The following is a 12,548-nucleotide window of genomic DNA, read 5'->3' on the forward strand; positions in this document are numbered from 1 at the left end:
TTTAGAGGGATATCTGCCAAATGCAAACAAATAGGACTAGTCCAGTTTAGGAATCCTGGTCGGCATGGGTGAGGTGGGCCAAAGGCTCTGCTTCCGTGCTTTATGACTATGGCTTTTTCTTGAATTTAAGCTTTAGTGTCAACATGGCAGTTCCCTTTGATTTGAGTTAGATAACCACAAGTTCTAATCCCATCATGATAAGAGTGGCATGATCTGGGCTGGTGTTTCAGTGCAGTACTAGGAGAGAATGGAAAGTATCAACCATATGACACCAGGTCCTTAAAATCTGCTAGGAGCTGAACTTTGAGAATCTCTTTAGTTTGCTGCTTTGTCCTCAGACCAAAAAATGACAGGTAGCCTCACCACCAGCTTCTTGCGGAGTGGCCCTCTCGATAACTGCAGGAAATTGGAATGAGATATGAGAAAAATCAGTACATTACCTGACCATATACAGGTCAACAATATAAAGAAAGGAAAAATACTGTTTTTTTTGTCAAATAAATTGACTGTTATTTATGTGTTTGTATTTAGTGGTTGTTTTCTAAATGCTAATTCACACCCTGTTGTAACAGATACATTTGGCACCACTGTCAAGTTGTGTTCTTTTTCTTATAATTTAGCACTTGCTGCTGTGACAATAGTATTCAGCTGAGATGGACTTGGGTTGGAGACAGAGTGGTGAATAACATCTCCTTCCTGTAAAGGATGTGGCTGACATGCAGGCAGTATCTTCTAGGTTTTGGCCTTTTATTTGTTAGCACAAAATCTTAGTTGTATCTCCTGTGGCCACAGATTGTGTGATTATTTGCTATGAATTTGTGCATGCTGCTGAGCGCGTAAACGCGTGAATGCAAGAGCACATTACCTATACAGACTGTGTGATAAATTACATCAACTTGCATTTACAGCTTAAAGCACATTTAATGTAGCAAAATGTTCCAAGACGCTTTGCAGGAATGTGACATGTGGATGAGAATAAGCTGGCAAAATAACCATTAGGCTAATGGCCCTCATCTTTATTTATGAATAAGTGGTACTGTAATTTTAGGTGATAGCAATATGTAGTTAAATGCTCCTGTTGTAACAAAGTCGACTTTATAAAAATGTAATCTTGACCTTAGTCTACATTTCACTTTAAAAATTTAGTATTTGCCAACTAATTATCAGTTAAATTATCCATAACAAATGTAGAAAATTCTGAAAACACTCAGAAGCTCTGGTAGCACCTGTAAAGATAGAAACACATATCAAGTTGCTAGCTTTTTTAATAGAAAATTAAGTTATGTCACTAGAAGTGTAAATATATTTTTAACGACATATTAAGTGCTTATTATTGTCAATTAAATTCTCTTGCACTGAAGATTACCATTGTAAGTGTGAGGCTGCATTTTTACAGATTTTGACTTTATTTTGGATTATTTTATAATTGTCAAATTTATAACTATTTATTTATTTGTCCTTTCAGTCTTGCTATTGTCAAAATTTTCTTTTATCATTTTATTTCTCTTTCTGTATGTGATGTGACATTGAATTCACACACTGTAATTGTCCTTCCATCTCAGTTCTTCCTTTGTTTATATCTTAATCTTTAAATTGGTTTGTGTTGCAAGGTTTATGGCTCAGAGTTCTAATTTGCACATTGGCGAACAGTAGTAATCTGTAATGGTTGGGAGGTCATGTTGCAGCTGTACAACTGGTTAGGCCACTTTTGAAATACTGTGTTCAGTTCTGGTCTCCCTGCTATAGTATGGATGTTGCAAAACATGAAATGGTTCAGAAAAAGTTTGAAAGGATGTTGCCAGGTCTGGATGGTTATAGCTATAGGGGGAGGCTGAATATACTGGGGATATTTTGCTTGGGCATCAGAGGCTGAAGGGTGACTTTGTAGAGATGTATAAAATCATGAGGGGCATGGATAAGGTAAATAGACAAGGTCTTTTCCCCAGGTTGGGGAGTCCAAAACTAGAGGGCACTGGTTTAAGGTGAGAGGGGAAAGATTTAAAAGCGACCTAAGGGGAAACTTTTTCACATAGATGGAGGTGCATATATGGAATGAACTGTCAGAGGAAGTAGTGGAGGTGGGTACAATTACAATGTTTAAATGGCATCTGGATGAGTATATGAATAGGAAGGATTTAGAGGGATATGGGCCAAATGCTGGCAAATGTGAATAGATTTATCTAGGATATCTTGTCAGCATAGATGAGCTGGTCTGTTTCCATATTGTATAGCTCTGTGACTCTATGATTCCATGCATTGAATTTGCCTCCTCCAGCAAGTTCTGGGTCATAATTTGCTATTGAATCATAAATGGAGAAGTTAGGACAGTTGTCCAATTGTTTATTGAATAGTAAAAATAGCAAAGGAGGAATGAGAGGTTGAGAATTGCGAACTTTAGAGGGTATGTCCAGACTATAATTTAAAAGATGCCAAGTTTTTGGAAGATTGTAAGGCTGGATGAGTTTAGAGAAATAGGGAGATGTGGAGACAAGGAGGGATTTGAATAGAAGGATGAAAATTCAACCTTGATGTTGCAGTGCTAAACGTTTTGATGTCCACTTAGTGAAGCAAGAGACCAGAAGCCAATCTTTTGGCAGGTTTAAATTTATTCACAAAGTATAAATGTATAGCTCCTAACTCTACACCAACAATATCAATAACTGTTTCTGTACACTTTTGAGTGCCAATGAAGTTTATTTAAAATTCCATTATGGGGAGTGATAATGCACTCTGCTGTTCCCAACAACTGCAGAAGGCCTCACGTGTAGGATACCTGGGCACAGATGTAACCAGGAGGGTGAGGCAGCCAGTAAATGGGCCTCTTGACTGCCCTTTACCTCAGAGTCAAACAGCATGGAAACAGACTCTTCAGTCCAACTTGACCATACTGACCAGGTTTGCCAAACTTAACACTTGCCTCTATTTGATCCATATCACTGTAAACCTTTCTTATTTACCTGCCCTAATGTCTTTTAAATGTTGTAATTGTACCCACCCCTCCCACTTCCTCTGGCAGTTCATTTCACACAAGCACCACCACCGGAGTCAAAATGTTGCCCCTCAGGTCTCTTTTAAATCTTTCACCTCTCACCTTAAACATATGCTTTCTAGTTTTGGACTCCCCTTTCCTTGGTAAAAGACCTTGGTTAGTCACCCTATCTATGTTCCTCATGATTTTATAAGCCTCCAAAAGGTCTCTCTGAGCTTCCGATACACCAGGGAAATAAGTCCCAGCCTCTCCCTGTGACTCACTGTCCAGTCTTGACAATATATTGTAATTTATTTCTGCACCTTTTCCAGTTTAACAACATCCTTCTGATAGCAGAGTGACCAGAATTGTTCATAGTATTCCAAAAAGAGCCTCAATGTCTTGTACAGCTGCAATTAGTCATCTTAACACCCGTACTCAATGCTCTGACCAATGAAGGCAAGCATGCTAAATGCCTTCACCACCCTATCTACATGTGACAACGCTTTCAAAGAACTATCAACCTGCACCCTTAAGTCCCTTTGTTCAGCAACACTTCACCTGTGGCTGTTGATGATAGAAATATCTTTGCTAGCAACCCTGTAATCTCTTCCCTAGCTTCCCACAATGTTCTGGGATACACCTGATCAGGTCCTAGGCTTTTATCTGTCTTTATGCCTTTTAAGGTCTCCAGCATCTCCTATTCTCTAATGTGCAGGCTTTTCAACTCAAATATCTTTTTATCCGGTAGAATTTTCCTTAATGGAGTTTATGTTTAGCACTGGTTGTTTGAGATCATCACCTCCACTTAAGGCCAGAATGTATGTTCTTGCGTGATCACATGATTTTCAGCTTGTTATTTATGTATAAAAGTTGTTTCATGAGTTGAACAGTGAATCTTAAGGAACACATGAAGTTTTTAATCTGCCTGAATCTTCTAGCATTCAGGGTCTAGACCATATTTAAAGACAGGAGTACATCCCCAGTGGCAGTGGTGGGACGTTTTCTCATCAGACCTTATCAAGGTAGCAGTGCAGCTCAGTACCTGTGTCTCCAAACAACAGACACCAATGCAGGAAAAAGATCACTATAAACAGATGAGAAAGGGGTGAATCTCACTCCCCTTCTTTTCAAACTCCTCAGTTGCCTGCAATAAGTGTTTATCATTTTTAGCTTGAGGGCAATGCCTCTTACTAATAAAAACATAATTATTCAATCTCTACTGTATCAGTAAAGAGCCAATTGCATAGTTTTCTTGAGTGAAAGCAAGAGAAATATTATCTGTTAACCCTGACAAAAATAATCAAGGCACAATACCATGCATACATACTCCCATCTGCACAAAATTAATAAGGATAGTGCCCAGTACAGAAGAAAGATGAAAGGAATAAACAATGACAGTCTTTAGGTTGTCCTTGAGAATTAAGATCTTAGTCTGACACTACAGTTGTTTACTGTGTTTCCTCAGCAGTAACAAATATTCAGTTGACCTTTGAGTTTCTAATTGTTTTTAATCAGTTCTGTCACCAGGCACCTTTCCTTCTGAAGAGACTGAGAAAGCCCTGTCTCCAGCTTGATCCAGCTTCAGGCAAAAATCTATCTTTCTGCTCTGCACAAAGCAAATCCCTGATGTAAAATCTGGTTTATTTTCTCAATTTGTTTCCAAACTTGATAATCCAGGTGATGGCGTTCATGTCGAATATCAGAAACTAATCATATGGTGTAAATCAGAATAGCAGATGAGGCGTTCAGAACTGTTTGTGTGGGCTAGGCTCAATGCCTTCTGATAACATGTTAATTTCAGTTCAAATGATGTTTACTATTCCACATTTTTATTTCTTCTTCATTCACCAAATGTGGGTATTGCTAGCTAGGCCTGCATTTATTATTCATCCCCAATTGCCCAGAGAGCCATAAACAGTCAATCACATTGCTGTGGGCTTGGAGTCCATGTCGACTAGACAGGGACAGATTTTATTTTCTACAGGGCATTAATGAACCAGATGCCTTTTTAATGACAATTGATAGTGGTTATGATCACTGTTAGGCCAGCCAGCTATTATATATGTTTTTGAATTCAAATGATGTAATCTGCCTTTGTAGGATTCAAACATACATCCCCAGAATGTTGACCTGTGCTTGCGGATTGCTAGTCCAATGACATTACCACTACACCATCACTTTCCCTTGATACCCTTCACTTCCCTTCATTTGTTTCATGAAGCTTGGTTAACTTGTGTAGTCAGCTGATTGTTCTGGCTGCTGTGTTTTTCTGCAACTATTTCAGTTCATGTAAGATTTAGATTACTCATGATTTTAGATTTAAATTACTTACAGTATGGAAACAGGCCCTTCGACCCAACATGTCTACACTGACCTTCCAAAGAGCAACCCACCCAGACCCATTCCTCTACCTTTACCCCTTCACCTAACACTACAGGCAATTTAGCATGGCCAATTCACCTAACCTGCACATCTTAGGACCCGGAGTAAACCCACGCAGACATGGGGAGAATGTGCAAACCCCACACAGACAGTTGCCTGAGGTGGGAATTGTAAGTCCTAGTATTAAAATATGATGATGGCATTTGAAAATAAATAGTCCATATTCTATCACTATTGTAGCAGTTAAATGATCTCCTGTGTTTCACAGGATAAGTGACACCATCAATTAATTGTAAACTGGCACTCAGGTGCCACTCAGTCTGACTGTGCCACTACACAGACATGTCACATAGGACAGTCTCCTGCAAGCCTCCAGACTCTCACAGCTGGTTTGTTCTGAAAGGCTGATAGTAACATCATGCTGTCAATGTTCTGGCAGTTCCTGGGCAGTCCACCTTGTACTCATTTGCTGTGGATGGCTCAGGACCTGGAATGACTGTGTACACTCAAAGTACTCAATCCCCTCTCTTTCTCTGGACAAGATTGCCAACAACAGGAGGAAGCAGATCTAGACTTGTGGAAGGGTGTCATACTTAGAAGATAAATGTAACAGGTAAACAGAATGCATAGGGGTGGGGGTGGGGGAAAAAAAAAGGAAAGAGTGTGGTGGTGTGGAGAGACCATTGCAGTGCCTGCATCAAGGAAAAAGAAAGAATGTTACTGGAAATCAGATTCTGGATTAGTGGGAGAGCACAGCAGTTCAGGCAGCAGCCGAGGAGCAATAAAATCGAAGTTGTTTCGGGCAAAAACCCTTCATCAGGAATATAGGCAGAGAGCCTGAAGGGTGGAGAGATAAGTGATAGGAGGGTGTGGGTGGGAAAGAGGGTAGAGTGGATAGGTGGAAAAAGATAGGCAGGTAGGACAAGTCAAGGGGACAGTGCTGAGCTGGAAGTTTGGAACTGGGGTGAGGTGGGCAAAGGAGAAATGAGGAAACTGTTGAAGTCCACATTGATGCCCTGGGTTTGAAATGTTCCTTCTTCCTCTTGAAGAGAAGTTCTCTTTAAACTGTAGTCTCATTAAACTGCTAGGTTAAAGGATTAGAGCATCTCCTCCCAAGAGAAGGCAATGCTGGTCTTCCATTGGCACACTGTTCATTGCCTCAATGTCTGTTCCTAAAATTGTTGTGATCCAGTAAAAGAGAACTACCTCTTGGGTTTTGCAAAAAAAAAAGTTCATGCAAGTGGTTTCAGACACTAATCTTGTCTGATGAGGTTAAAATAAAGACATTGGGCCTGGGACTTCGACATCACAGGAACCTGCACATCATGGAAAGTTTCATCTTGTGTGCGTGCTAGAGGGCAGCTCCTTGTGTCAAAATGTTAAGGTGGATTGACCTGGCACTTAAGTCTATCAGAGCTCCTTACCTACACAATCATGGAAGTCAAATTGTTCTAACCTTGATAGATCTGCCAATGAATCCTAGCTCCCACCTTCTCACACTCCACCTAGAAGGAGTTTCTAGTTAAGACAGTTGCCTTGCACCAATAGGTCACGGATCAGATAGATGCAATATTAGATTCATTCTCCTTCCTCTGTGGCAGTGTCCATACCTTAAAAACATCATGAGATGGCAGTGATGGATTTTGGCTGAAGACTTCATGGGCTGCCACTGTGATACCATAAGTTTTGAAGCTATATGGAAATAGAACTCAGTTAGCACAATTTTCTATCCACTGGGGGCTCCTTCTCTACAGTCAGAAAAAGTCTGAACTATCACTCTGCTCCACTCCAATTTCCTCCTCTTGCTTTAGGTGTTACCTTTTGAAATTGAAAGATATTTTTGCTTGCTATATCAAGATTGCGCAATTTACTTTCATTATCAGAACACATGCTCAGCTCTCCCCATATCATTCATTAAGCTCCACCCATTCTTTACCTCAGTACCTTGTAACCCTTATCCCTGGTTTTTGCTGATCCCATCCATGTTCACATTGATTTCTCAACATTCTCCTGAGCCCTCAATCACCCAGGTCTTAATGCTACTCCTAAACTTCCAAGTTCCCATCCTTGAAGCCACCTGCTTGGTTATCTTCCATATATCATCTTCGAAACCAAACCAGACTTTCCAGCTCCTACACTACTAGGTTCAACATATCCTGAGACCCAATATCACATGACATCTCCAGACATTAACTTCCCATAGCACTGGACACCTACAACCTTGTGGCTATTGCTTGTCAAACATTGGCCCAGGCCAAAAAAAAAACCAACCTGGACAATATACCGGCCACTGCAGCAGACAGCTGGAACTGACAACTGGAAGCAGCAAATACAAATCACTATAAATGCTGGAGGAAACATCACAGAAGCGCTTCACAGGAGGCTCCCAAACACTGAGGATGTCACCTAGACAGGGGACAAAACGTCTGCAACACAAATTCCCAGCTCGGTGAGCACCCGAGCTACAAGTCTTCTCCCAAACTCCGAACCCAAACTTTGAGCATTTACTGCTGTATACAACAGCAATTTTACAAGGGAGAGGAGTAGCAAAGCCAAGCCCCAACGCCTACTGTTCAACCAGTTTACAGGGAATTGAGGACAAACCACAAATCCCAGTTTCAAATATGAAAAGACATCAACAATGACATTTGTACATGAGACAATCCTGTTACATAGGAAAGTGCAGATAATACCGACCCAGCAAGCCCCCGTCCCTCCCACCTTTCGACCACTCCAAGGCAGCCCGCCCCTATGTACCTTCCAGCTCTGTTACTCCATGCCCCTTCCAGTTCAGTCCACCCTGACATCTTTCGACCACCTCTGGGACAGCCTGCCCCAGTACCTGCCCAGGTGACAGCACTGAGGACGGCTACCCGCCTTCTGGTGAAGAATCAGTCCCTACATACCATTGGGCTCTCACCCACCCAGATGCGCCGTCCGGCCAGTGGCCTATCCTGAATACCTTCCAGCCACTTCTAGGACAGCCTGTCCTCTTCCCTGGGATGACTGTGCAGGGTAGCCCACAAGCTTTCCGGATCTCAACCTGCCCCTATGCGCCTTCTTGCTCTTGGCTGCTCTGACACCTAACCACCTCTAGGACAGCATGTCCTGATTACCCCTTCTCAGGACGACAGCACTCAGAATGGCCTACCCCCCACCATCTAGCTCTTTGGATGACTGGCATCAGGTTGGCCTACCTACCCTCTGGCTCTTGGGGTGACAGTTTTCAGGATGACCCATGAGTCTCCCAGCTCACAGTAAGACCTGCCAGACCCAGGGACACGCAAGACAGTGCGGGTGATAACTCCAACAAACCATATGACAGTTAGTTACCAACAAACAGTCCTTTCTAGTCCAGACTCCATTAGCACTACATTTTGAAGAACAAAAATGTCTGAGTCCATTTCCAGGAACGGAGTCCACTCCAGTATACAATGTGCATTGTTAGAAATAGAGACCGCTTCAAATTGCAGAGTCTGTTGCTAAAAACAGAGTCCACAACCAAGGGCTGAGTCCACTCCTGAAGGCAGCAAATGCACACCCCGCAGGTGTTCAGTTTCCATGGAGTCTTGGCCCAGCCTTGGAAAACCAGGGCCACTCACCAGAACACAGTACATTGTAAAAGGTGCAGTTAACTCACAGGGGTTTTTGGTCCACTCCTGAAGGCAAGATCTTCTCCAAAACACAGCAAGTGCTCACCTCCTAGCGCACACACAGGTGTTCAATCTTCAGAGGCCTAGTCCCAGGGCTAGGCCTTCCCACAGGAACAGCTCCTCTGGTAAAATGTATGTCTTCCACAAGGGTTCAGTCCAAACACCAAAAACAGTGAGAACACATATTAAAAACAAAAGGAAACTAGAGTCCAAGGGCTAAGCCCTTACACAAAATTAACATTTTTACTTTTGAGAAAAGGACAAAGGAGAGAAAAAAGTAACAGGCTGTAACCAGCCAGTGAAACAATTGTCTAATGAGAACTGAGTTACACCTGAAACAGATTGTGTGTTCAACTCCTGATGCAAATCAGTCCTCACGAAAAGGAATACCAGTTAACAAACTGGCTAAATAATTCAGCCAGTTCAGGAATCAGGTTTCCCCTCCAAAAAAAAAGCAGAAAGAAACAGTAACATACTGACTGTAACACCAGCCAGCACAGTCAGTCCCCTAAACTGAGGTGACATGGAATCTCCTGTTTTTTTATTTTATTAAACAATTACAAAAGAGTTTACAGAAAAACAGTTAACATTTACAGCTGTATACAACAGCAATTTTACAAGGAAGAGAAACAGCAAAGCTAGGCCCCAAACCCTACTGTTCAACCATTTTACAGGGAGATGAGGACAAACCTCAAATCCCAGTTTCACATATGACGCGACAGTGACAGTGACATTTGTACATATAAAGCCAATCCAGTTACATAAAAAAGTGCATACAATACAGACCCAGCAAGCCCACGTCTCTCCCACCTTCCGACCTCTAAGGCAGCCCGCCCCTACATACCTTCTGGCTCTCAGTCTACCCCATGCCCCTTCCAGTTCTCGGTCCGCCCTGACACCTTTCGACCACCTCTACGACAGCCCACCCCAGTACCCGCCCGGGGTGACAGCAGTCAGGACGGCCTACCCACCTTCCGGCTTCACTAACCACCCTCAGCACCTTCGACCACCTCTGGGGCAGCCCGCATTCTGGTGAAGAGTCTGCTCCTACGTACCTCTGGGTTCTCACCCACCCCGATGTGCCGTCCAGCCAGTGGGCTAACCTGACACCTTCCAGCCACGTCTAGGAGCACCTGTCCCCTTCCCTGGGACGACAGCATGCATGGTAGCCCACAAGCTTTCCAGATCTTAGCCTGCCCCTACGCGCCTTCTGGCTCTCAGCTGCTCTGACACCTTCGACCACCTCTAGGACAGTCCATCCCGATCACCCCTTCTCGGGACGACAGCGCTCAGAACAGCCTACCCACCATCTGGCTCTTGGGGTGACTGGCATCAAGGTGGCCTACCCACACTTCGGCTCTCAGGGTGACAGCTTTCAGGATGACCCATGAGCCTCTGAGCTCACAGTAAGACCTGCAAGACCCATGGACACAAGACAGTGCAGGTGATAGACCCAACAAACAACACAATACAGTTAATTACCAAAAAGTCCTTTCTGGTACATAGTCCAAATAGAGTCTTCAAAATATAGAATCCATTCCCAGGAATGGAGTCCACTCCAGTTTTTAAGGTGCATTATCCAAAATGGAGTCCACTCCTGAAGGCAGCAAATGCACACCCCACAGCACAGGTGTTCAGTCTCCATGGAGTCCTGACCAAGCCTTGGAAAACCAGGCCCACTCACAGGAACATAGTACATGTGCAGTTAACTCAGGGGTTTGATCCACTCCTGAAGGCAAGGTCTTCACCCAAACTCCAGGATACAGCAAGTTCTCACCTCCCAGTACACACTGGTGTTCAATCTTCAGAGGCCCAGTCCCAGGGGTAGGCCTCCCCACAAGAACACAGTTCCTCTGGTAAAATGTAAGTCTTCCACAAGGACTCAGTCCAAACACCAAAAACATAAGAACACATACAAAAAAAGGGAAACTAGAGTTCAAGGGCTAAGCCCTACCACAAAATTAACATTTTTTCACTATGAGAAAAAGACAAAGTGTAACACATAGGCTATAACCAACCAGTGAAACAACAACCCCCTAATGAGAACTGAGTTACACCTGAAACATTATGTGCATCAGGAGTTTAACAAAATCAGTCCACACTAAAAGGAATGCCAGTTAACAGCTAAATAATTCAGCCAGTTCAGGAATCAGGTTTCCCCCTCCCAAAAGAAAGGGAAACAGAAACTAACAGTAACATACTGACTAAGACCAGGCAGCACTGAGTCAGTCCCCTAAACTGAGGTGACGCCGAATCTCCTGTTTTTTTTTCCTATTTATAACATTTTATTAAACAAATTACAAAACAACTTACAAAAAAAGTTAACATTTACAGCTGTATTCAACAGCAGTTTTACAAGAGAGAGGAGCAGCAAAGCTAGGCCCCAAACCCTACCTTTCAACCAGTTTACAGGGAATTGAGGACAAACCACGAATCCCAGTTTCAAATATAAAAAGACTGCAACAAATGACCTTTATACGTAAGACAATCCAGTTACATAAAAAGAATGCAGACAATACAGACCCAGCAAGCCCCTGTCCCTCCCACCGTCCAGCCACTCTAAGGCAGCCCACCCCGACGCACCTTCCAGCTCCCGATCCACCCCATGCCCCTTCCAGTTCTTGGCCCGCCCTGACACACCTTTTGACCACCTCTGGGACAGCCCGCCCCGGTACCTGCCCGGGGTGACAGCGCTGAGGACGGCTACCCACCTTCTGGCTCTCGGTCTGCCCCTATATACCGTTGGTCTCACCCAGCCCGATGCAGATCCGGCCAGTGGGCTATCCTGGCACACCTTCTGGCTACCTCTAGGACAGCCCGTCCCCTTCCCTGGGACGACACGTGCAGGGTAGCCCACAAGCCTTCTGGAACTCAGCCCGCCGCTACGTGCCTTCTGGCTCTCGGCTGCTCTGAGCCACCTTTCGACCACCTCTATGACAGCCCGTCCAGATTACCCCTTCTCAGGACGACAGTGCTCAGAACAGCCTACCAACCATCTGGCTCACAGGGTGACTGGCATCAGGGTGGCCTACCCACCCTCCAGCTTTTGGGACAGCCTACCAACCTTCAGGTTCACGGGATGGCCTACCCACCCTCCAGCTCTCAGGCTGACAGCTTTCAGGACAACCCAGGAGCCTCCCAGCTCACAGCAAGGCCTGCCGGACCCAGATACATGCAAGACAGTGCAGGTGATAGACCCAGGAAACACCACAATACAGTTAATTACTAAAAAAAGTTCTTTCTGGTACACAGTCCAAATCTATACACAGTCTTCAAAATATAGAATCCATTTCCAGGAAAAGTCCACTCCAGTATATAATGTGCAACATTAGAAATAGAGTCCACTCCAAACTACAGAGTCCGTTGCTAAAAAACAAAGCCCGCAACCAAGGGCAGAGACAACTCCTGAAGGCAGCAAATGCATAGCACAGATTCAGTCTCCATGGAGTCCTGGCCCAGCCTTGGATAACCAGGCCCACTCACAGGAACAGTACATTGTACAGGTGCATTTAACTCACAGGGGTTTGGTCCACTCCCAAAGG

The 12,548-nt window shown here is 43.9% G+C and overlaps 1 long non-coding RNA gene across 2 annotated transcripts; it reads right to left on the reverse strand.

Moving 5' to 3' along the window:
• Nucleotides 1-243: 243 nt before the first annotated feature.
• On the reverse strand, nt 244-9,093 carry LOC122557509. Of its 2 annotated transcripts, none has more exons than XR_006313859.1 (3): nt 9,053-9,093; nt 6,964-7,045; nt 244-396 (listed from the first exon to the last, which is right to left on the reverse strand). It is a non-coding gene; the product is annotated as an uncharacterized LOC122557509 (long non-coding RNA). The 2 variants fall into 2 exon arrangements; XR_006313860.1 differs by lacking the exon at nt 9,053-9,093 and adding an exon at nt 8,994-9,030.
• Nucleotides 9,094-12,548: the final 3,455 nt, after the last annotated feature.

This window comes from Chiloscyllium plagiosum, chromosome 15, assembly GCF_004010195.1.
Source record: "Chiloscyllium plagiosum isolate BGI_BamShark_2017 chromosome 15, ASM401019v2, whole genome shotgun sequence".
NCBI classification, from domain to species: Eukaryota; Metazoa; Chordata; class Chondrichthyes; order Orectolobiformes; family Hemiscylliidae; genus Chiloscyllium; species Chiloscyllium plagiosum.